A 22,048-nucleotide genomic window follows, 5' to 3' on the forward strand; every position below is an offset into this window, starting at 1 on the left:
AGTAACAACAGAGTGGGTCGAGAAAACTGATGTGTTTTTGAAAGAGATATTTTGTAGTCCAATAAGGAAGGTGCTAGAATGCCCGTGTGCCAAATGTAAGAGACGTATCCGCATAGATAAGAGTGAGATGACTAAGCACCTTCGCACGCATGGATTTATGCCCAACTTTAATATGCCGATAAACTTTGCCCAGTGGGACCATGGTAGAGAGGATGTGATACGACAACGCGTTGCTGGTTATGAGGACGATGGGGTTAGAGACATGCTAGATGATGTCTTTGCTGCACAGCCGACACCTCCGTCACATTCAGCGAATGAACCGGAGGAGCCGGAGGAAACCGCAAAGGCCTTCCTCGAAATCTTGGCCTCATCAAAGAAACCTCTCTATGAGGGTGCCAAGCTGTCTGTGCTGGATGCCATCTTGCAACTGATGGCAGTCAATGCTGAGTACGGCGGAGGTGGTCTTGGTGGTGGTGGTTTTGGCAGAGGTGGTCTTGCACGGCGGAGGTGGTCTTGGTGGTGGTGGTTTTGGCGGTGGTGGTTTTGGCGGAGGTGGTTTTCGCGGAGGTGGTCTTGCTTGATGTCGATGATGATTCCGTGCATGTGGCCGTCGTGCCATGCCTTTCATGTTCCTACTTTTATGATGTTCCATGTCTTGCACTACTTTTATGTTCATGAACTTTCACCGGTGATGATCTTTAGATGATGAACTTGACTATGTTTAAATGATGATGATGAACTTGAGTATGTTTAGATGATGAACTGTCATATTTCTGCATAATTCCATATTATTCTGCTTTGAAATGTTGTCAAATGAATTGAAAAAGAGAAAACAGGGAAACAAAAAAACTATGCCTACGGCAAAGCCGTCGGCATATATAAGCCCAGGAGTTACCAGGGCGTGCCACGTGGCAGAGCTATGCCGACGGCAAAGCCGTCGGCATAGATGGATCTATGCCGACGGCTTTGCCGTTGGCATAGCCCTGCCGCCAGGAGAAACCAGGGGACGACATGTGGCAAGGATATGCCTACGGCAAAGCCGTCGGCATAGATTCCATCTATGCCTACGGCTTTGCTGTAGGCATAGCCCTGCCACCAGGATGCACCATGGAATGCCACGTGGCACAGGTATGCCGACGGCTAGGTCGTCGGCATAGATTTCTACCTATGTCGACGGCCAAGCCGTCGGCATACCTCTGCCACGTGGCATTCCATGAATCGCCAGCGCTTTTAACGGCGCCGTCCGTTGCCGTCAGACGAAAAACACTACCGACGGCTAAACTATGCCGACGGCTGACGCTCGGCCATCGGCATAGGCCCCTATGCCGACGGTCTGACAAGACTACGCTCACGTGATCTATGCCGATGGGTCTATGCCGACGGCAGCCGTAGGCATAGATCTATGCCGACGGCAAAGGACCTATGCTGACGGCCCTGGGCCATAGGCATAGGCCGCGAGTCCGGTAGTGCCCCCCCCCCCGGCTGGACCGGCGACCTTCTGAAGTCCTGTCCATGTTTCAAGAAGTCCCAAAGTCTTTTTGTTCTATTTCAAGTTTGATCACCATGAAAGAGTAATATGTATGTCTTATAACACATTGGCTACCCCCACCATTCCGGTGATCCCCAGTGCCCCCCTGCCCCATGTTGCTTTGTAAACTGGACCTGCTTCTGGCACAACGTACAATACCTAGCTTGGCAATGCCAGCAGTAAATATATTCATCATCATCCTGGAAACATACATATGATAATCGCATCGGTATTAGATAGATGCATACGACAGGTAGCTCAGTGCTTAGTAAATTGGTCACTGCTTGCAAATTTATACCATGTTGCAAATTGAACGAGACAAATTTCCTTACCTTGTAAATTTTCCGATGGCAGCTTGGGCATTCTACGGTGCTACCTACCGAGTCCTTTCGAGCCCTTCGTTCCATCATTTGTAGTTCTTTCAGTCGCTTCTGCAAATCATTTGTGTCATCTTCTCGTTGCGCATACATCCCGCATTTGCTGCAAACCATATGTCACAGCCCTAGCTCTGTCCTTTGCTTGTCATTGCATATGCATCCATGCATCATCTTAAATTCCAGTAAATTGAATTGAGGGAATTCTCAACCCTCAGAAATCACCTCAGAAATAATCAACATTAAAAAAATGTCTTCAAACAAGCCCAATAAAATGTTCCTGTTAATATTTGGAAATATTGGCAAGAGATAAAATTCAAACCAATATTTTTAGAATCTCAGGAATATTTATTTTGGGCCCTAGAATTAATCCAATAAATATTTGAATTGGACTTATATTTATTATTTAATAAATATATGTTCAATAATTCTGCAAATTGTTGTGTGGTTTGGGTTAAAGACCACTTAGTTCGCACAACTATTTTCATGAAGTTTTGAAGTGGTTTAGTATTTTTGCTAAATTAGAAAACAAAGACAGAAATAGAAAACAGAAACAAATAAAAAAAGGAAAGCAGAAAGAGAGAGAGAAGCCCACCTGGACCTTACCTGGCGGCCCAAGTGGCTGGCCCAGCCCGCCTGGCCCCTCCCCTGTCGTCTTCCTACTTCGCCAGGAGGATGGGCGTGTGGCCGCCGTGCGCGCACATGCGCCCCGGCCACCTCCTGCTTGCCGCTTCCCCGACCCCCCTGGAGATGCCACACACCTCCCTGGCGCCACATCCACTTCTCCTTCCGACCCTATCCTCCTCTGCTCTCTATCCCTCCTGCGACCGAACACCACCATCGCCGCCGCTCGCTGCCAACGCGCCCACCGAACTCGCCTGACCTCCCCACCGTATGCCTAGGCTCCGCCGCGGCTCTGCACATCGACGAGAAGAACAAAACAAGCCCCGGGAGCCCCTCAGCCTCACCATCGCCGTCGTCCTCATCCTCGGGAACCGACCACCGCCGTCGTCGATTCGCCGGCCACAGGACATCCCCGAGCAAGCCGAACCCATCATAGTGATCACTGTGAGCTGCACCGTCGTTTCCCCCTAACCCCGCGGCCTAGCGCTCGCTGTAGCGCCATTTTCCATGACGACCGAAGTATGCCGCCGCATGAACTCGTCGCCGACGAGGCTCCGGTGGCCAATCGGCCCCGTTCATATGCCCGTTGGCTTTGTGAGAGCCTGCAGAACGCGTAGGTGCTACCAGTTGATCCTCCCGTGCATGGTGTCGTCGTTTTCATCGGCGCCCGAACTCCGGCGGCCGCAACCGAGCTCGCCGCCGTCGACTCCGGCCACCCTAGGCCCGGAGACCATCACCATCTGACGCGCTATCACGCCAGCTCTCCGTAGGGCCAAAGGGCGCACCGAACGGTGCACGGTAGGCGAAACCCGAGCCACCCCGGTGGGTCTCCGCCGCGTTTTTGGTCGTCGCCGGTGAAACTCCGGCGAGCCAACGTGGCACACTTAGTTAACACTAATGACGCCATTAGCTGATCACTGTGCCACTGACGGATGGGCCCCACGTGCTAATTAACCCCGGAATTTATTCCCTGTTTAACTTAGACTAACCCACCGGGCCCACATGTCAGGTTGACTTTGCTTCTAACCAGCACTGGTTCACTGACTAGTGGACCCCACACGTCAGTCTCGCTTGTAGTTCCGTGTGGACTTCGATGTTTAGCTTGATACCTCAGCTACGAACTTGTGCCCTCGGCAGGATCTGGTAGATAGTCAGGCTTCTTAGCCTTTTTCATTTGTAGATGTCTGTTCTCAAACATGTTAAGCTTCCGCATGTGCTTTGACTTGTATGCTATGATTGTTGGGTCATGAGACCCATGTTTGTAATATCTCGCTCCTCGGAGCCTAATGAATAAATACTTGAGTTGTAGAGTTATGTTGTGATGCCATGTTGTATTTACACATATCGAGCATATTGTATGTATGATTGAAATGCTTGGTATGTGTGGGATCCGACAATCTAGTTGTTTATCCTTGGCAGTCTCTCTTATGGGGAAATGTAGTCTAGTGCTTCCATGAGCCATAGTAGTCCGCTACAGCCCGGTTCACCGGAGTCCTGCTAGCCCAGCACTACCGCTCAGGACACTTGACTGGCCGGCATGTGTTTCACTTCGTTCCTGTGTCTGTCCCTTCGGGGAAATGTCACGCGGTGACATCCGGAGTCCTGCCTAGCCTGCTACAGCCCGAGTTCACGGAGTCCTGTTAGCCCAGTGCTACAGCCCGGATTCACACGTTGCTGACCGACACGCTCGATGTGATTCATGTATGCCTGTCCCCATAGGTTAGTGCCGCTTTGGGTTCACGACTAGCCATGTCGGCCCGGGTTCTCTGTCATATGGATGCTAGCGACACTATCATATACGTGAGCCAAAAGGAGCAAACGGTCCCGGACCATGGTAAGGCGACACCCATGGGAATACCGTGCGTGAGGCCGCAAAATGATATGAGGTGTTACCGGCTAGATCGATGTGACTTGGAATCGGGGTCCTGACAGTTTTTGGTATCAGAGCCTGACTGCCTGTAGGATTACCAAGCCAAACCGGTCGAAGTTGTGTCTAGAAATGCTTTAGTTATGTAAGGGAATTGATTGTGGAAGGGAACGAAAGGCTCTTTTACTCCTTATACCTTATGCCCTTCTGATCGGAGTCAACCTCTTCTTTTCTGCGGGGGTTAAGAACTAGGCTTCTCTTCTATCTCTCAGGATGATGAGTTGCTAAACCGTAATTGCCTAGGATTGTTGAGTTCAAGCCTCAGTTCCATTCCTACTACCTCCGTATGTTGACAGTTGATCTCGGAACCTTGATATTGTGATGTTAAGTGGTTATGCCACCATTCTACAGGATGTCTCAAATCATTTTGAGCAATTATAGCCGTTATGTTGTCCGAGTCATCCCAGGTTTCTAAGTAGTCTGATGCATTTGCAAACCCCTTCCTCCTGTTCCTGATGTCCATTTGGGCCAGATTGATCACACTATCGGTGAGTTGACGTACTCTATTACCCCGACATATATGTTGGAGCTATTATTATGACCCTAGGTGTCTTAGGGAGTCACCTAGTAATCTAGCCATGTTTTGTGTTCCGGTGTGATAATTCTGGCCACCATTCTCGAAAGCATCCCGTGATGCCATTTAGTAGTAGGTATTCCATTCCTGGGTTCTTGAACCCGAGATTCACCCTACTTACCTCTTGTTGATAGTGTTTGCTCGTTCCTTTAGGATGTTAGTAACCTTTGCATTAGTCCTCGAGGTCCGTGGTATTTCCTTCTTCCAAATACTATGAACCACTTATGGCAGAAGTTTGTTGGATCAAAAGATCACAACAAGAGTGCTCTCGATGAGTTTCCCATTCTATATTGTGATTCTGCCAGTCCTACCGTTCTGCATGGGTTGTCCGGAAGAAATGTTGAGCTTTGCTCGACATACTAATCTATGCATCCACAACTCGGAAAATTATATGTTCCTTAGTTGTTCCTCTTTAGTTGTATCCCGACCATCCCCTATCAGTTGATAGCCAAGAGTATGTGTGCATTTGTGTTCATAAATGCCCTTTTATTCTTGTGGTCCGTCAAGCCATTCTATTCCAGAATGACTAGGAGAAAAAAACTCCATTACCTCATCCATATCCAGGATTGGGTCAAAGTAGTTGTGTTCTGTTCTGTAGATCAAATGCCAATCCAGCTTTTGCTCTGTTCTATCCTGGAGTATTACCCCCTTTATGTCAGGATTGCCATAAGAATTGCACCATCTCTTATGCACTCTTGACGCAGTGATACTTCTCGCTATCATTATTCATTCCTCGGTCACGTGTTGTTGTAACCGGAATGCCGACAAGTGAACCATGATGTGTGAAATTTATACTCCTAGCAACCGTGTTGCTTGGTAGTTAATGGACAATATTCTCATTCTTAGTGTGATGGTTATTAAATCATCATCCTAAAATTGATCGTGCTACATAGTCTTTATTTCTGGTGCACTCTTTGATCAATGAGTGAGGATTATTCAACCCCTTGCTTATTTGATCAGATCGTCTTGCCTTGAAAAGCAAGATTGTTCCCGAGCTTAGAAACATATCGGTGGTTCGTGATTTTATGATTATTTCCTCGGAAGTATCACCATGTTGCCCCCTGACTGTTATGTTGAGCTCGAGATCAAGTTGGTTTCTTGTAAACCACCCCTTCTCCAAGAATCTGTGTTGGATACCCTGAGCTAGTTGGTTAAGCTGAACAACAACTTGGAGAGTTGGAAGATGAAAGCTTGTCCGGCTTAGTTCATTCCAAAGGGATATCCTTGTGTGTGTGTGTGTTGAAGAAAGATGATATTTTCATCGATTGTTCCTCGGGATCGGTTGTTGAATCTATCGTCTTGTCCAAACCTTGATTTGAATGTGGGCTATCGTCAAGTCAAATGAGAACCAACGATGTTCATAATGTTGTCTTACTCGTGGTTGTTTCCTCGAGCATACACCGTTATATCTTTTGGGTCTGACCAATGCTATCACCTTGTTCACCTAATTATGGAATTCCATCTTCATGGAAATCTGGATGACCTGTTGTTGAGCCCATCGACAATATTTTCATCGTATCCATGATTCATGTTGAACATTAAGCTAGTGCTGGAAACTTTGAAAGCATTTCTTCATGCTAGCTCATGAAGCATATGTTTGGTATTAGAAGTGATTTCCTCTAGTTCACGTGCATTTGAAGCAAGTTGCCGCCATGAATTTGGGAAAGTTTGTCTCGCCTTCTCTGGAATCATCCCAAGTCAGTCATGCATATGTGCGAAGTATTCTGTGGTCTAGAGACTTGCAACCTTCATTCTATATGAATCCCTAGCACACCAAGCCACTGATTGATTTGTTCAAGGAGAAGAAGTTTCTTCTTAAGAGCTAGACTTACGCAAGGACTTCGATATCCTCGATGATGGTTCCCCATCTGGACTCGGTAGTGTTTTATTATAAGACTACTATGTGGTCATGCTTGTCTAGGACAGCGTGTTCACAGGTTTGTAGCAAAACCGGCTCATGTTTTGGAGCTTACTACCATAGTCCATTTCCTGAGAATCTCGCAATGACATCTCGTCGATTTGTGTTGCAAACTTTCATTTTCTTTCTAGACTCGATGACTCTGGAATATCCTAACACCAACCAGATATGAATCTCGGGCAGATATGATGGTTGGAACGTACTCCAAGAACTATATTGTTGGTCCCTCTGTAACCGGTAACGTGGATGTCGTGGCCAACACACCTAACCAGAAGGCCTATTATTGTAGTATCCTGGTTGAAGAAGTTAGTCACCTCCCCATAAGGATCTCCCAGGATCTGCCTTCATAGTTATTCCTTATGGATTCTTGAGCTTCCGAAGTCTGACCTTTTACTTGATGTTCTAGATATCAAACCATAACTATGAATGGATTACGCTAGCACATCAAGGAGAACATTAGAGGCGGAGTGCTAAATGTCTCTCGGTCGATCATCCAGATTCTGATCCCTTGGCCTCGCTAAGGTGAAATCTGAGAAAGTGTTATCTTTCTTTGCATCTGCATCTTCCACCATTATTCATCATGGTAGCATGTTGTGTTGCTAGGATCCTTGACACGGATATTGGCAGAACCTTGATGAATACGGAAATGCTCAAGTTCTTGAGAGCATGCGCAAGCACTAGGATTTATCGTCGGCATTAATTGGGATCCTTTATCAGTTTCTTCGATTATGCCATAACCTTTCAAACAGTGGAATCTCTCTCTACTGTTGGGTTTCTCCCCAGTTACTAGAATCATTCCTAGCATTTGCATTTTGTTCCTAGCTTGCACCGCCATTGTGCCAATCCCCCATGGGTTGCCCTTCTCGGTAGTTGCTGTCCAATATCATCTTCAAAAGTGGACTTGTCATGGGTCCCATCCATTTCCGGTGATAAGCAAAAATCATCCATTGCTTTGTCTTCAACAAGGTAGTCCACATCATCCATTCTGGTGTGAGTATGCCATTCTTTCGATTTCGTTCAAATGATCGTTTGTGATTGCCTTAGGGTGGTATAGAGAGTTGCAATGATCTTTGAATCAAAAGTAATTCTTTTTGCCAATTAAGGGAATAATTCTACGAGTCACCTTCCCCGAGGTGTCCCGTAATGGGATCATGGCAGTTTCTCCTCGCTACTATGAAACCCTCGTCAATTATTTCTTCCATCCTTTTAAAGGTGTGTTTGGTGTCTCAGCTCAAGAGATGTTCAATGTCTCATTCCGCGAGTTGATCATGAGTTGCTCGGTCTTTAAGAAGATCGATTCCTATAGAGTTATCTTGCTCTTTTATCCTCGTGTTGGGTGAAGATCTCACAAGCAAAGATGCCAAGATCAATATGACGCAAGGAATCGGCATCTTTAAGAAGGGCAGTTGGATCATGAAGATTGTGTTATTAGCTTTGTGTCCCCTCTGTCTTCTTACCTCACGTCCTGAATCTCGGGACGAGATTCTTGTTTAGTGGGGGTGAGTTGTCACAGCCCTAGCTCTGGCCTTTGCTTGTCATTGCATATGCATCCATGCATCATCTTAAATTCCAGTAAATTGAATTGAAGGAATTCTCAACCCTCAGAAATCACCTCAGAAATAATCAACATTAAAAAAAATCTCTTCAAACAAACCCAAGAAAATGTTCCTGTTAATATTTGGAAATATTGGCAAGAGATAAAATTCAAACCAATATTTTTAGAATCTCAGGAATATTTATTTTGGGCCCTAGAATTAATCCAATAAATATTTGAATTGGACTTATATTTATTATTTAATAAATATATGTTCAATAATTCTGGAAATTGTTGTGTGGTTTGGGTTAAAGACCACTTAGTTCGCACAACTATTTTCATGAAGTTTTGAAGTGGTTTAGTATTTTTGCTAAATCAGAAAACAAAGACAGAAATAGAAAACAGAAACAAATAAAAAAGGAAAGCAGAGAGAGAGAGAAGCCCACCTGGACCTTACCTAGCGGCCCAAGTGGCTGGCCCAGCCCACCTGGCCCCTCCCCTGTCGTCTTCCTCCTTCGCCAGGAGGATGGGCGTGTGGCCGCCGTGCGCGCACACGCGCCCCGGCCACCTCCCGCTTGCCGCTTCCCCGACCCCCTGGAGATGCCACGCACCTCCCTAGCGCCACATCCACTTCTCCCTCTGACCCTATCCTCCTCTGTTCTCTCTCCCTCCCGCGACCGAACACCACCATCGCCGCCGCTCGCTGCCAACGCGCCCACCGAGCTCGCCTGACCTCCCCACCGTATCCCTAGGCTCCGCCACGGCTCTGCACGTCGACGAGAAGAACAAAACAAGCCCCGGGAGCCCCTCAGCCTCGCCATCGCCGTCGTCCTCATCCTCGGGAGCCGACCACCGCCGTCGTCGATTCGCCGGCCACAGGACATCCCCAAGCAAGCCGAACCCATCATCGTGATCACTGTGAGCTGCACCGTCGTTTCCCCCTAACCCCGCGGCCTAGCGCTCGCTGTAGCACCATTTTCCATGATGCCCGAAGCACGCCGCCGCATGAACTCGTCGCCGACGAGGCTACGGTGGCCAGTCGGCCCCGTTCATATGCCCGTTGGCTTTGTGAGAGCCTGCAGAACGCGTAGGTGCTACCCGTTGATCCTCCCGTGCACGGTGTCGTTGTTTTCATCGGTGCCCGAACTCCGGCGGCCGCAACTGAGCTCGCCGCCGTCGACTCCGGCCACCCCAGGCCCGGAGACCACCACCATCCGATGCGCTATCGCGCCAGCTCTCCGTAGGGCCAAAGGGCACACCGAACGGTGCACGGTAGGCGAAACCTGAGCCACCCCGGTGCGTCTCCGCCGCGTTTTTGGTCGTCGCCGGTGAAACTCTGGCGAGCCAACATGGCACACTTAGTTAACACTAATGACGCCATTAGCTGATCACTGTGCCACTGATGGATGGGTCCCACGTGCTAATTAACCCCAGAATTTATTCCCTGTTTAACTTAGACTAACCCACCGGGCCCACATGTTAGGTTGACTTTGCTGACGAGGCAGTTGACTGGGCCCACACGTCAGTGACCCTAACCAGCACTGGTTCACTGACTAGTGGACCCCACTGGTCAGGTTTGACCCGGGGCAGCCCTGTTGACCTGCTGAGGTCAGCATGACGTAATGCTGATGCAATAATGTAATTTCTGGAATTATTTCTATTCAGGAAATTCCAGAAAATTGCCTAAACTTCTAAAAATCATAGAAAATCAACCGTACCTCCAAATGAAATAAATTATATATGAAAAATTATCAGAAAAATTCAAGGAATCCATCTGTACCATTTTCATGCATGTTTGAACAATGTTTGTCCTCTGTTTCGGACAAAACAAATAAAGGGCATTTAAATAATCATATATGGAGTTAGAATTTGAATCTTGTATTCAAACCAACTTCATTTAAATCATAACTAGTTGCATTAGCTCAATCAACAGCATATTGCCATGTCATGATCATGCATCATATTGTTGCATCACATTGATTGTGTTCTTCCTTGTTTGCTGGTAATTGTCCCCTCTCAGTAGACGCTGCTCCGATGCTGTGATCGTTGACACTAATGAAGACTCAATGTCATCTTCAGAAGTGCCAGGCAAGCACAACCCCCTTGTTCATTCCGATACAAGCCCACTCTCTCGCTCCTGCTCTCTTTTACTGCATTAGGACAACAATGATTCATCTGTTACTTGTTGCGGTAGTTGAACCCCTTATCCTCTGCATGACCTGTCATTGCCACAGTAAATAGATGAAACCCACTAGCATAAGTAGGAGTTGTTTGAGCCCTGATGTGCCTACTCATTCATGCTTATTTGTCATGCCTGCTACTTCGTAGAGTTGAGTCAGGTCTGATTCATCGGGGATGGATCGGAGGTGTGTAAACATGTCCTACTGTTGAGAGCTAAGTGTGTGAACACGATTTGGTAAAGGTAGCGGTGAGAGGCCATGTAGGAGTACATGGTGGGTTGTCTCATTGAAGCCATCCTTAGGAACTGAGTTCTGTGTTTGTGATCCATGAAACAGTTACTACCACGCATTGGGCCCGAAACCAATGGACCCTCTCGGCTTCTTGATCACCCTTGTCCTCTGTCCAGGAGTTGCAACTAGTTTCTGGTGTTTATAGGATATGTGTTGGCGGCCGTGCGTAGCGCTGACCCTAGGGGTGGGCTATGATGCGGTAGATACACCGTGGCACGGTGTACCGGGCGCCCGTTTGGTGTTTGGGAAACCCTGTTCACATCGTTCGGGGCCGTATGTGGAAACCTCGGCCGGACTCCCTGTGGATGGAACCTGGATAGGCGATAAACCTGGACTAGAGACTTGAGTGTTTAGGTAGGCTGTGGCCGACACCCTCGTTGGGCTTCCGCTTGAAGGTTGCCGAGTACATGTCGTGTAAACGGCGGTAAGTGGTGAGAGCGTGTGTGAAGAAGTACACCCCTGCAGGGTTAACATCATGTATTCGAATAGCTGTGTCCGCGGTAATGGACTCCTGGGTTGCCTATAACAGTTCATAGACAAGTGAAAGTGGATACTCTAAAATGCGCAAGATAAGCGTGAGTGCTATGGATGGTGTTCTCGTAGGTAGACGAGAGCGGATCCATAGTAGTGTATTGATTGGTGAATATGTGGACTCGTGTGCGCCACCTCAAAAGAGTTGCTTGCAGTCGTAGTTCAGGTTAGCCACTGAGTCAAAGCTGGCTTGCTACAGTTAAACTCCACCACCCCCTTTATTGATACCGATGCATATGTAGATAGTTCTGATGTAAGTCTTGCTGGGTACATTTGTACTCATGTTTGCCTATTTTATGTTTTGCAGAGAGACTCAGTCTCGCTAGTAGTTCCGTGTGGACTTCGACGTTTAGCTTGATACCTCAGCTACGAACTTGTGCCCTCGGCAGGATCTGGTAGATAGTCAGGCTTCTTAGCCTTTTTCATTTGTAGATGTCTGTTCTCAGACATGTTAAGCTTCCGCATGTGCTTTGACTTGTATGCTATGATTGTTGGGTCATGAGACCCATGTTTGTAATATCTCGCTCCTCGGAGCCTAATGAATAAATACTTGAGTTGTAGAGTTATGTTGTGATGCCATGTTATATTTACACATATCGAGCATATTGTATGTATGATTGAAATGCTTGGTATGTGTGGGATCCGACAATCTAGTTGTTTATCCTTGGCAGTCTCTCTTATGGGGAAATGTAGTCTAGTGCTTCCATGAGCCATGGTAGTCCTCTACAACCCGGTTCACCGGAGTCCTGCTAGCCCAGCACTACCGCTCAGGACACTTGACTGGCCGGCATGTGTTTCACTTCGTTCCTGTGTCTGTCCCTTCGGGGAAATGTCACGTGGTGACATCCGGAGTCCTGCCTAGCCTGCTACAGTCCGGGTTTCCGGAGTCCTGTTAGCCCAGTGCTACAGCCCGGATTCACACGCTGCTGACCGACACGCTCGATGTGATTCATGTATGCCGGTCCCCATAGGTTAGTGCTGATTTGGGTTCACGACTAGCCATGTCGGCCTGGGTTCTCTGTCATATGGATGCTAGCGACACTATCATATACGTGAGCCAAAAGGCGCAAACGGTCCCAGACCATGGTAAGGCGACACCCGTGGGAATACCGTGCGTGAGGCCGCAAAGTGATATGAGGTGTTACCGGCTAGATCGATGTGACTTGGAATCGGGGTCCTGACACCATACATGCATAAACATAAGCCTGATTTCTTGGATGCCTCCTCCCCTTTTTTGAAACAGAAAAGTACTCTTGATTGCTTAGGATAGCCTACCTCAAATGATCAAAAGTGCCACCACCCAAGGCCTTGCCACAATGGAAGCAGAATGACTTACCACAGTTCACACAATACATGTGGTTGCACCCTTCGGTTTTGATAATGGCCATTCGGCAGTATGGGCATGCTCTAGCATCCTTGTACAGCTTTCTGATCATTAGCATTTCTTGCACCATCTCCCTCGCAGTTAACTTGCCTGATGCCTGCGAACATTGAATTGAAGACTGAATTATTATGTTGCAACAATCAATATGTACGTAACTCAACTCCATATATCGTTAGGAGGTACATAACAGTTTTTGTTTTGTTTCCTGGGAAGCACGTAACAGGTTATTACTATTATGACTATCAAATTTCTTTGCATAACAAATTAACAATATGCAAGGTTAAGGGTATCAGCCTCCGTCCAATCCTAAGCTAATACAGAACAGATTTTAGTTGCATTTCTACCTGCCGCTGCCGGAGCTTTTGTTCTGGAATTAAACACGGTTCCCTGGATGGCGCGGGTCCTTGCAAACTGAGCAGAATGTAAAGGAACATTTTGGACATTGCACACTATTATCCTCGTCCGCCAAGCAAGCAATACCACACCTTGGACAGTAAACAACGTCTGACATCGAGGTCAATGCTTTCTCAAGAACAAGCCTATCCCAGCGTTCAAATTCTTCTTCCCTAAGAAGATTCTTTAGTAGATGTGGTGGAATAGAAGAGTTGCACTTGGTGTCGGGGCACACCAATCGAAACACACTACCTTCCTTCACATGCATCCTGCATAAGGTCTCCATGCACTTGACACAAAACAGGTGCTCACATGGCAGCTAGATGAAGTTTGAACCTAATTGTTTGAAAGCTCGAGTTAGTTCACCGGGGAATGAACTTATATTCGCACGATTCAGTTACCTAAGAAGCTTTAGTTGAAAGGAAAAACAGGCCCACCAGTTCATATTGTTTATCATGAACCATGGAAAAATCAGCCAGTCATTTGCTACCACTATGGTGCAGTTCAACAATACTACAACATGGAATGGACAGCATAAAATAAGTGACCCTCTTCCAAAAAAGCACAATGACGCTCTTCACTATATCAAGGATCGTAATAATTGTTGGTATGAATGCACAATAGAGAAGAATTGAAAAGGGCAAAGACTTACCATTGCTCTCATTAAGGCATATCATGCACGTGTGGTTTTGTGTAGCTTGAGCTACACGGTACCCTTTATCTTAGCCATCCATTTTGGCATCAAGATCCATGCAGGCACATTTGTCATTTTTGTTTCTCTCAAACGGAACAACGTATAAACTTTATACTTTGCAGGACAACAAAACATTCTAATCACTATGTGGGAAAAACTTTCAGATTTTTTCATGCATTTAAAATGCTAAAATTTATTTTTTTAATCAAAAAAATCCTCATTTTGTATATTTATGTTGGTCCAAAAAATCTGAAAGTTTTTTCACACATTAAAGTTGTAAAGTGTGTTTGATCTGCAAAGTTTGAAGTCCATATGTTCTTTCATTTGAGAGAAACCAAAAAGAGAAATCTGCTTGTTGCAAGTTAGTTGAAGAGTACGGATCTCAAAATAGTGTTGAAGGGCTGAAGATAAGAGGTTCCATGTAGGACGAGCTACAAAGAAACTTTGTGTATCATGCACATATGAAGATCTTCAAGAAAAGCTTTATGACGCTTCTTACTACTGTAGCTAAGCATTGAAGGGATTACATAATCCAATGGGAGGCCTCTTGAGATAGCACGGTTATCTGGTTTCTTCGCTGGACTCTCTATACCTAATATTATTTCGGAGGGGCTAAAAATCAGTCAACTGATTTTTTACCAAGTCTCAGTCGACCCCCCACCCCCCGCATTAGATCACTAGGGGCTTCAAAATCTGTGCATGCTGTTTGTTTCTTGTGAAATAGGCCCGTGGAGGGATACAACAGCCTGTTTAGTGCTTTTTTTTGTTTGTGAAAGGTGCAGGCATGCGTGGTGGGCTTGGCATCTTCCACACTCCCCATTCCAGTGCGTGTCTCTTTCACCTGGCTACATTCGAAACAAAGCAATCCAACCTTTTTTTACTCGTCTCAATTCTTGTTAGTTTCTTTTGCCGGGTTATTTGGCATTTTTATGTGGCATTTTCCTTTTTAGGGGAATGTGGCATTTTCCTTGATTCATTTCTTTGTCCCTTTTTATTTTTTTGTTTTCCTTCATCTTTTCTCGTAATATTATTTCCTTATTTATTTATTTTATTTTCAGTTTTCTGTTGCATATTATTATAATTTTAGGAAAAATAATATATCTCATTCACGTCCTTCTCCGTCTGACAAAACCACATTGCAATTCTTGGATTTGGTCACGTAACACTTAGTTCCGTCGTGCGAGTAGTGCAGATAGGCATCATAAGTCGGCTTCTCTTTTTTTTTAACACGGGTGGGATAAGGTTGTAGGCTTCTTATGTTGCATCCCGGTTATTTTTGCAGTGCAGCCTTTTTGTCCTCTTTATCCTGTTTTTATGGGATATTTTGAGTCATCGGGTGTTTGTTGCCCTTATTTTTTATTTTATTTTCTTTCTTTTTTATTTTCATTCCGTTTATTTTTTCCTTTTTTCTTTTTTCAATTTTTTTGCTTATTTTCTTTTTTAGATAGTTCTTTTTTTTCTTGGGCTATTTCTTATTTGTCATTTTCTCAATCGACAGAGAATTAGTTAGATCTCATTCGTTTTGGTAGCTATGGATTTTGGACATCAAGTTTTGTGTGTGGTTGACATGTGTGTTATTATTTACATAGACCGTAAGGTTGTGGTGTTTTATTAGGGGAATGGGGCCTTTGCATGCTCGCCAATAGGCATGAACTTCAAAGTGTCACTCCAACTTCAATTGCATGTTCTCAACGCGACTTCAATTAAGTGGTGTTTTGTCAATAGAACGGTGGTTGCATGTCTACCACTAGGCACACAACTGCAAGTGTCACTCCTGATTGCACCTCGATGATGTCTTGTTAGGGAAAGGTTCCAGTAGCATGTATGTCAGTACGCCGCAATTTCAAATGCCCCTTCCCCCGATTTCAACTACATGTCTTCGAGGCAATTGTAACTATGTGATGTTTTGTTCGGTCAGGGGTGAGCTGCATGTCTCCCACTAGGCCACAGCTAGAAGTGTCGCCCCGACAACAATTGCATGTCTTCAACAAAAGTACAACTATGTGGTGTTTTGTTCGGTAGTGGTGTGTTGCATGTCTCCCATGAGGCCGCAACTGCAGCTGTCACCCCCAACTTCAACTACATGTCCTCGACACAACTGCAACTATGTGGTACTTTGTCTGGTCAAGGGAGAGTTGCATGTCTCCCACTAGGCAGCAACTGCAAGTGTCGGCCCGGCTGCAATTGCATGTCTTCGACGTAACTGCAACTATGTGGTATTTTGTTCAGTCAGGGGTGAGTTGCATGTCTCGCACTAGGTCGCAACTAGAAGTGTTGCCCACGGCTACAACTGCATGTCTTCGACGCAACTACAACTATGTGGTGTTTTGTCTGGTAGCGGTGAGTTGCATGTCTCCCATAAGGCCGCAACTACAAGTGTCGCCCCTGGTCAAAGGTGAGTTGTATGTCTCCCACTAAGCTGCAATTGCAAGTGTCACCCCGCCCGCAACTTCATGTCTTCGACACAATTGCAACTATGTGGTGTTTTGTTCAGTCAGGGGTGAGTTGCATGTCTCCCACTAGGTCGCAACTGTAGGTGTCTCCCCCGACTGCAACTGGATGTCTTCGACACAAGTACAACTATGTAGTCTTTTGTCCGGTAGTGGTGAGTTGCATGTATCCCATGAGGTCGCAACTGCAAGTGCCGCCCCTAGTCAGGGGTGAGTTGCATGTCTCCCACTAGGCCGCAACTGCAAGTGTCATCCCCGATTGCAACTGCATGTCTTCGACGCAACTGCAACTATATGGTGTTTTGTCTGGTCAGGGGTGAGTCGCATGTCTCCCAATAGGCCGCAATTGCAAGTGTCGCCCCAACTGCAACGACAAGTCTTCCATGCAACTATAACTATATGGTGTTTTCGGTCAGGGGTGAGTTGCATGTCTCCCATGAGGTCACAACTGAAGTGTCTCCCCCGACCGCAACCGCATATCTTTGACGCAACTGCAACTCTGTGATGCTTTGTCAGGGAAGAGGCGACAATTGCATGTTTGCCCCTAGTCCACAACTGCAAGTGTTGCCCCTGACTGTAACTACATTTCTTCAACGCAACTACAACCATGAGGTTTTTTAACCGAGCCAGGGTGAGTTGCATGCCTCCCACTAGGCCGCAACTATAAGAGGCAATTGCATGTCTTCAACACTACCGCAACCCTGTTGTGTTTTGTCCCAGCATGGGTGAGTTGCATGTCTACACAGGCACGCAACTGCAAGCAGAGGCGGAGGACGAAAAAAAATTAAGGTGTGGCGAACCGCTGTGATCACACTGCGCTCTGCTGGTCGTGGTGTGAAGGATGCGAAGTAGCCGCCGCTCCTGCACCACTACGCCTTGCGCGGGAGCGCCCTATCTCCCCACTGGCTCGACGCCCGCCAAAGGTCACAGCCGCCGTCGTCCGCCACTCTGCCTCGTCCTGGCCAGCTACTGCGCGCTAGGGTTGCTGCGTGCCACTTGTGTGTGTGTGTGTCTCTATATCTGAGCTGGGGAGTTGGTTCTCGATCGGTTCGCTGAGAGAGAGAGAGAGCTTTTTTTTGAGAAGATTGAGAGCGAGAGCTCTTTTTGTTTTAGACAATTGAGGGCGAGAGCTTTTTTTTTGTTTTTTAGACAATTGAGAGCGAGAGCTAGCCACCGTGAAGTGTAAATGGGCCAACTGCTTCTGGATGCCGTGTCTATATTTGGCCCAAATTTCAACTATGTCTAATCCGCCCATCCAACGAATGGCCTCTCCCTTTATCCATTTTTTCAGCGACGAGATTCAGCATAGCCAACCGCGAGAAGTGTGTGTAGGTATAAAAGTATTTTTGCACCGAAACAAGGCATGGCGGCTGCCAGACCTTGCCCACTGGGGTCCACCGCCAGTGACTGCAAGTGTTGGTCACGACTGAAACTGCATGTCTTCAACGCGACGACAACTCTATGATGCTTTGTTGGGGAAGGGGGCAGTTGCAAACCCGTGTCTAGTGATGCTTTATGGGAGAGGGGTGGTTTCTTTGTATTTTTTTGCCTTTTTATTCCTTTGTTTTATATAATAGTTTTTTAAAATAATACGAAATGATTTGTTAAATTAAAAAATAATAATAAAATTAAAGCAAGCAAGAGGACGAAAGAGAAAAGAAGGAATAGACACATCACGAGCAATACGAACGAGCCAAAACAATGGGCTGATTCCAGGCCCATGTAGCGATCCTCGTGTAGGTGCGCACGTAAAAATAATCCTACGTTCAAGTTCCAGCCAAAAAAGAAAAATTATACGATGACATCAGCCGACTTAGACTTCGCGAAGTCTAAGTCGACTGAGACCTAGACAAACCCATATTATTTTGCCATCAATCCAGAGGCGTGACAGCGATGAATTGCGGATCCACTCAACCCACTGATATACCACCTCCTGCCACGCGAGTTGTGCCCAGATGGCGTCAAGCATCTCACAGATCTGAGAAACTTGGGACCCATCCATCCATTTGGCAGTGATTGTAAAATATGGGGGGTCTTTGCTAGGATACGAATGCGGAAGTAAGCATGTCAATACCAAAGGAAGCAAGTAGTCAAGGTTGCAAGTGCAAGAGTATTCCTCTGGTTCATCACCATCATGGGGGCATTCTCCGTCGGCAGAAGAAAACTTAGCACACACTTGAGCGGCATGATGCAAGTCGTAGTGTATGTAGATCTGGAATTAAAGAAAGAAACCACCAAAATCAGTTTTCAACATCCAATAAGGCAGGAACAAATGAAACAAGACAACACTGATGGCCAACACAGGAAACCTGGAAACAGTGGAGCCCTGCTTTTTTGCCGAATTCAACCAGACCATCCCCATAGATTGCTTCCAATGCCATCAGCTGCAGTGAACAATGAGATCAAACTCAGCAAACAGTTGATTCATCCTGCAATAGTTCAATGTCAATGTTGTATTGTTGCAAATAATTAAGCTACTTTCTCCGATCTGAATTAATTGACGCAGCCTGTATATGATGTATAGAGGACCGGACTTGCTAAAATACTCTTTTTTTAAGAATCACGGGGAAGCTGGGGGGGGGGGGGGGGGTTCCCCCACCTAAATATATCACTCAAAGTTGTAACGGCAAGCTATATGGCAGAGTTATAGAGACACATTACAGCGTGCAAAGAGGAAAGACCGCCACGTGGAGACGGCCTACTTGCCACCGGCGATGTGACCAAATGTCTAGATCTGAGATGATTAGTCTGGCGGATGATGTAGTTGAGCGTCTGTCTACGGCCCTGAATGCCTTGTCGTTCCTGGCTTCCCAGTGGAATGTGGCCATGCATAAACTTTTCCAAAAACTGACTAAAGTTGCAACCCTAAGCCATGGAAACGTTGGCATCACTACCCGACGAGCACGGAAGCTCCGTTGCAATCTATGAATCATAGCACAGGGCTAGAGACCAAGATCGAGCATAAGATTGTTTAAAAAAATCCAGCTTGATAAGAAATTAGTAGTGTCACGAGGCCTCGCTCCCCTCCCGAGTCGCCCCCCGTATGGGCGGCCGGGAGGCCCCCAGATCCCGTCGGCCGGCCCTCCCCCACTCCTCCTCCTCCTCCCTCGCTGCCGCCCAAGGGCGCGGCCAGGCGAAGCCTGGTCGTCGCCGGCGGCGGCGGGGACTCGAGCCCTCTCGCTCGCATGGGGCTGGCGCGGGCCGGCGCCCACGGGACGGAGCGTGGCGGCGGGCCGGTCGCCACGGCGGGTGGTGGCGGCGCCTCGGTGACTTCGCTCCCCGCGGCAGGAGGCCTCGCGATCTGGTGCGTTGCGGTCGCCAGGGACGATGGCGGCGTGGCCGGATCTATGCCCAAGCGTGGGCCTCGATCGCTGGTCTGCCGTCGGCACGGTGGCGGGTGCGACTCATCGGCAGCTGGGCAGATCCGCTGGAATTCTACCCTTGTCTGGTCCTTGACAGCGCGGGCATCTTCGGGAGGAAACCCTAGATCTCCTTGGGATCGAGCGATAACAGCGATTTTGCATCGTAGTCCCTCTTTAGGGCATCGTTTTGGAGTTTACTCTGGTTGAAGGGACCAGCGCCATCGGTTGCGCACGTCTGGTGGAGCAACTGCCGATGAAAATCGCGCCGACTACGGTCATGGCGGACGATGACGACATCTTAGATGTCGTTCCCTTGTCGAGGCATCGTCGTTGCAGTCTGCGTCATCAGGCTCGGGATGCTCCGGGGGAAACCCTAGATCTGGGTCTTCCGGATCGGACGATGATGGCGTTTTTTCGCTTTCCCTCCTGGGGGCACCGTTTTGGAGCAAGTGATGGCTAGGGGGATGGTGGAGCGGTACTTCATCTCACACATTGATGGCGGCGGAGATCGGCGGCATGGCGCTGTGGAGGCTCGGCGTCCGATGCGTGGAGATGGACTCGCGCAGGAGGAGGTAGCTGTTTGACATCATGGTGAAGTCAATGGCAGAGTGGCCAGACAAGGTAGAACCCTCAATATAATCTGAAAACGGACCTGTGGAAGATGGCGGCGACGACACACGAGTGTGTCTGACCGAATTGTGCCCCAGACCCAGTATGTGGCTCGGCTGGGGCTTTCCGGCTTTTGATGTTAGGCTTAGGTGAGTGGTTTGGGTAGTGGCCCAGTTAGCATCCCTTCATCATATGGATAGAAGTAGCGGCATATGTTGCCAAGATGGTGGATTCAGGTATATTGTTTGTAATACTTTGTAAGGCCCTCGAGAATAATCAATAAAGTGGTCGTATGCATCTCTCAAATGCAGAGGCCGGGGGTCATCCTTCTTTTTTAAAATAAAAAAAGAAATTAGTAGTGTAGTGGACCTCGTCCTGCTGTCGCTCCTGGTTGACTCGTATCCCCTCTTCTTCCTCCTCTTCGGCACGAAGTTGGATTCTCGCCGTAGCAGCGGCCTCCTCCAGTATGGATTCCGCCTCGGCCGCCGCCACCCACGGGGAGTCCAGGTTGAGCACGCCCCCGTCACTCCCATCAGCGTGCGACGAGGGCGAGGAGGAGGAGGACGCTTCAGTGGAGAAGCCTGGGTCGGGGATGCGGCGGGATACGATTGCCCGCGACAACGAGGAGGCACCGGCCGACGATGCTGCCATGACGGGAGCTCGGAGTTGCCGGGGAGTCGGTCGGAGTGGGTAGTATACCTCAAGAATCAAGGTCTTTTTTTTAACACCTCAAGAATCAAGATCGAACCCCGAGTCTATCAGATCGGCCCGTACGTTCACCACGTACTGCAGTACAACTCTTTATTTTTGCATGGTTTCCATGTGATGGAAAATATTCAATATAATATCAGAATTCGAAAATATGACACGAATCAACTTGTGGTTGAATGATTAAAGAGATTGTGATATCCCCAGTCCACTAGGTTGAGCACGTCTCCGTCACTCCCATCAGCGTGCGACGAGGGCGAGGAAGAGGAGGACGCTTCGGTGGAGAAGCCCGGGCTCGTTACCATGCATTGCCCACGATGATGATGAGGCACCGGCGGACGCTGCTGCCGTGGCGGGAGCTCTGAGCTGCCGTGGAGTCGGCCGGAGGTGTCGCACCTCACGATCGAATTGGCCCGTCGCACCGCATAGGCCGATTCTACGGTATTTTAATTCTGTTTCCGTGTCACGGACGACGGTCTGGAAAATACTTTTGGAGCTCAACCAACATTGCAGACAGCGTCGAAGAGAAGGACTCGTCCTTCATGGGCCTGTTTGTATACTTTTTAGGCTTCCTTGCACATGGGCCTATTCTCGACGATCTTCGGGCACGGACGCGACAACGCTTGTGCTGAAATCACTAGTTGACAAGTACTTGTGGTAAAGATCACTTAAATTACCCGGGCTGCAATCAGGAGCGGAGCTAGACTTATTCAAGGGTATGCAATGCATACCCAATAATTTTGGCAAAAAGGAATCAGTATATATGTCCATACATACATATATATATGCATGATAGCAGTCTTTTCACGTGTAGAACTCAGGAAAAAACGAAATGCATAGCCATCCCGTACCCTCCCGCTTCATTCTTACCCGTCTGGGCCTAAGTATTAGCTTGGGCTGCTATCGGATCAATATACCAGCCCTGCCTCTTGCACTCCTGCTATATCCCAATATCTCGCCTTGTCCT

General features: G+C 47.6%; 1 pseudogene; it reads right to left on the minus strand.

Moving 5' to 3' along the window:
* Positions 1-1,599: 1,599 nt before the first annotated feature.
* LOC123191940 (E3 ubiquitin-protein ligase RNF14-like) lies at positions 1,600-21,515 on the minus strand (annotated as a pseudogene).
* Positions 21,516-22,048: the final 533 nt, after the last annotated feature.

The sequence above is a fragment of the Triticum aestivum genome, chromosome 2A (assembly GCF_018294505.1).
Source record: "Triticum aestivum cultivar Chinese Spring chromosome 2A, IWGSC CS RefSeq v2.1, whole genome shotgun sequence".
NCBI classification, from domain to species: domain Eukaryota; kingdom Viridiplantae; phylum Streptophyta; class Magnoliopsida; order Poales; family Poaceae; genus Triticum; species Triticum aestivum.